This window comes from Arachis duranensis, chromosome 3 (assembly GCF_000817695.3).
Source record: "Arachis duranensis cultivar V14167 chromosome 3, aradu.V14167.gnm2.J7QH, whole genome shotgun sequence".
Lineage (NCBI taxonomy): Eukaryota > Viridiplantae > Streptophyta > Magnoliopsida > Fabales > Fabaceae > Arachis > Arachis duranensis.
In genome coordinates this window covers 124,072,483-124,077,208 of record NC_029774.3, presented here as the reverse complement: position 1 = coordinate 124,077,208, position 4,726 = coordinate 124,072,483, and positions in this window count along the sequence as shown.

Sequence of the window (4,726 nt, the reverse complement as noted above, 5' to 3'; positions counted from 1 at the left end):
ACCCGGTCATTATTTCGGGTCGGGTCCGGGCCATAGCTCGGGTCACCCGAAGTCGGCCCGGTGGCCCGGTCATCATACACAATTAATATTTTGTGTTATTAGTGATGGATCATGACTATTCTTACGTAGAATTTAAGTATTGTAAACCTTAATATTTTGTGTTATTAGTCATTATAAGACTATAAGTTAATGTTTTATGTTTAGAATGCATAAGATTTTAGACTAATACATAAAATTGTGTTATTTGTATTGATTTAAATATTTGGTATTATTAGACAATATTAGTATTGATTGTGGTTATACTTTAATATTGATTGTGGTTATGCTTTAATTTTGAAGAATGGTTGGTTCTTGTTATATTTTTCTAAGTGAATTTTACCATGTTAACTAATGGTTGGAGCCTTGGAAATTTGGATACTTTTACATGCTAGTTTACAAGAAGGTATCAACGTAATGTAATGTTAACGGCCCAGTTTTCACCCGGTATAATTGTGGCCCGAAAGTGTATTGATTTCATTGGATCTAGGGCCGAATTCGAATCTAATAAATAGATCCGGTATATATTTTACGTCGGGTCTGGATCACATCAAATCCGACTTCACCCGACCCATGTGCACCCCTGTCAATAACCATGTAAATATGTACGCTCCTTCTCTGCTTTTTTCTTTCGCTTTACACCAGGAAAAAAATCTAAATATACACATTAATATCCGCTTATCGCCAATAAGATGATATGATATGATATGCCTAGTTGGCAAGTAGACATATTATTTTCCACCACGAACTTTGTCTGACTAGACTAGAATCTATGATCTAGATTGTTTTCTTCTTTGTTTCCTTTTATTCTTAGACACCAAAAAAGTCTCGGATCAAGATTAACCGAATATCAGCCAAGTTCCATGAACCTCAATCCTTTCGCTTTTAAGTTTTTGGACGACGTACATGAATAGTAGTTTATTGTGAATGAAGTCATATTAATTAGATTTACTTGAAGACTAATTTTTTTTCTTATTCTTATCCTTACATATATATCTGTTGCATAGATATTACTTGATCTGATGAGGTGCATATTTTGGATGTCTATACGGGTATATTAGTATTTTTTACCATAATAATATTATGAAATTTTAAAAACTTAATAATAACCAACATTTTTATAATAAATTTTAGAGAAATTTTTTTTTGAGAGATATTAAAATTATATTTTTTTATTTATAAAATATACATTTTTTTTATAACTTTTTAAAAATTTTCTCTTTAATTTATTTAAAATTTTTTGTATTAACTAATATTAATTTTATCTATTTTTTAAAAAAATAAACTATTTTTTAAAAAAATACTCGTTAACAAAAATTTTATTTTTTATCATTAAATTTTATTTACTAAAATACCTTTTAATATCCTTTTATCACGTTCCCTCTTTTTTTTTTTGGTATTTAAACGGGGCTAAAACGCCCAAAAGGAAAAAACCAGAAACTAAATACAGGTAGAACGGGGTAAGGTAGCCCCTCTCTCATCCTCTTGGAGAATGCTTTATCATTAACATCTTTTAAAATTTTTTCTGTAAGTAATATAAAATTTTAAATATTATTTTAACAGTTTATTCATGTTCTACAACATTACGACTATGCTTACTCCATTCGATTTGGCTAGATAGTAGATAGGTGAATTTTATTGCGGACCTCACACCTCAAACGGCCATTTTTATTGGTTCTTGTCTTCTTGATTTCCTTCTGAAAACACACCCGCTATGCGAATAAAAGTATAAAACTCTCATTATTATTAGCTGGAAATATGGCTATCTAGAAAAATTATATGTGTGAATCTAACAACCTTTGGCTAATAAACACAAAAATAAATACTGTTCATATTATGGTCTAAAGACAAAAGTCAAAGTCTACATAAATTAGTCCACTTTTGCAAAGAATCTAAAAAGAGCCCAATATATTCATACGAGTCGTTTCGGCGATCTCCTTGAATATGAGTTCTTTATCTGACCCAACATGCATGATAAATAAGATTAGATCTTGCCCAATCGCAACAGATTTATTCATAATTCATCTATTTTTCTAACTGTGGAATAACTCTCGGTATTAATTATCCACTATTACAAGTGGCAAAACTTTAGATTAATAGCGAAATCATTATTCTATTTCTATAAATATTCTATCTAACTTAAATATTTTCTTAAATATTTTTCAGATTTTAATTAATAAAATTTATCTAAAATTTTTGTTAATTTAAATATCAAAATTCTTTATAAATATTCCAGGTCATCCTCGTTTAAAAACGTTAGACAATTTTATTTTATCAATAAACAAATTAAAATCTTCATCCAACAAAATTTAGACGTCACGTCTTAACTCATATTATATTAGTTTTAAATAATTTCTCGAAACATTAATACCATTGCTGAGGACCTGAAAATCAACATCCATCATAACGAATAATCATCCAGGAGATGAATGTACTATGCGAGAATCAAAATTTCATCATGGAAGTCATCCGAACACTGATCAAATACTGTCTATATCCCAAAACTCAGAAAAAAGATAGGATATAGCAAAAAAAAGGACAGAGGGAATTTAAAAAGACGAAAGATGAGTTCTCAAATTTACATCCCTAAAAAATCGAGAATAAAAATATAACAGAGATCATGAGCTTGGATCCATGTGGTTATCAAGATGGTTTAGAACAAATAGAACAACGTGAATCTAAACGGCAACTTCGAAAGAAAATCAAAGCTCCATGACGCTGCCAATCTTGAAAAGGAAAAGTCAACATTAGATTGCATCTTCAACCTCGTTTCCATAACAAAATCAACCCTTGAGTCATCTCTGAACTACCACTGTCATCCTTTTATCAAATTTGAAAGAGTCTAGTAGAAAAAATAATACAAATATTTAATACAAGAATAATATGGCAGCAACTATAACAAATAAATATAGCAAGTAAAGCAATAATAAGAATATATCGAGATTTTAATATAGAAAACCCCCTCAATGTGAGAGGTAAAAATTACGAGTCATCCAAACTAATGAAATAGCTTTATTATAATCAAATGAGATACAAGAGAGTCTCAAACAAAGCACAAAAAATATGCATATAACCAAGCACCAAAGCTTACAAATGAGAAGCAAGATGATGAAAAATACCCAAAAAACAGAGCTGCTATTTGATGCTTATTTCTCCCTCTTTAGACCACCAATTTAAATCTTCACCGTTCAGAATGAAAAACAAGATGAGAAGAATCTGCAGTTTAAAGTTTACATCGATCCAACCGTGAAATAATGAGAAACTACTATTTAAAAGTTGCTACTCTGTGTAAAAATGGAAAACCTATTTTCTCTCTTACGAAACCAATTTCTCCTACTGTAAATCTCCAATTAACATCTCCACCAATCATAATGAAGAACAAGATGACAAAAATATGTAGTTCAAATTTTAAGCCGATCCAATAGTGAACGAATGAAAAACTGTCATTTAAAATTTACTGTTTTGTATAAAAACAAAATTCTATTTTTCCTTTTCTATGTCACTTTAATGATTATACTCTCTACCTCTCAATGATTCCAAAAATTAGATTAAGATTAAGACACCAAGTACAAAAATACACCCAAAAAATTAGATTTAAACCTCACAAACAAAAAAAAATCCAACAAAACCCTATTTCAAGTTTCACTACTTACGTCCAAGTTATTTCGAGCAAAATAATTTTGTTACACTTAGTATTTCATCACATTATTGTTTATTTCTTCTTATCTTCTAATATTATTTAGCCAAGTCAGAATATTTATCCGATTTGATTAAGTAATTTATCGCCCTCTAAAAGGATCATAATCACAATCAACATTACTCCTCTCCAGGTATCCATATCTCACGCATGCAATGTCACGCCTCTAGCCATCTTAGCCACCAATTTAAATATATATAATCCAAATCTTTGCACGCTATATAACGACGAAAGCATTAAATTTTGAGATAATAATTTAGTCCTGAATTTATATGCAAATCTCAATTTATTTCCTAAAATTTTAATATTTAATCCTTAAATTTTGTGAATATAATTCATGTTAGTTCTTAAAACAATTTTTAACATACAAATGTTAATAGAACATTATTATAAACAGCCAGATGTTACACTAAATTTTGTAAAATAATGTTATTTTAGTTTTAGCATTCAAATAATCAAAAAATATCATAAATAATGTTTATTAAAATTTTACCTAATAAAATAAGTGATACGATGCTGCTTTAAGTTATTTAAATGCCAAAATCAAAACTGCATCATTTTACAAGTTTTAACGTGACATTTGATAGTCTATAACAATGTTCCATTAACGTTTTTATACTAAAAATCATCTCAGAGACTAATACGAGGCACATTTATAAACTTTAAGAACTAAATAAAAGTAATTAAAATCTCAATGACTAAATTAAGACTTGTGTGTAAGTTCACCGACCAAATTGAGTATTAACTCATCAAATTCCACGTAAAAAATATAATGTATACGAAACACAAATCACATCATAATGATATATACTTTAATTAATTAAACATGCACGACCCGCGGCATACTGCATACCCCCATGGTGTAATACTTAATTCCCTTTCTATTTATACGCACATACTCATAATCATCACCATATTACAATCCAAACGAAAATCATTTGAACGTCAGAAAAAAAAAAAAAAAGAAAGAAAGATAACAACATCAACAACAAA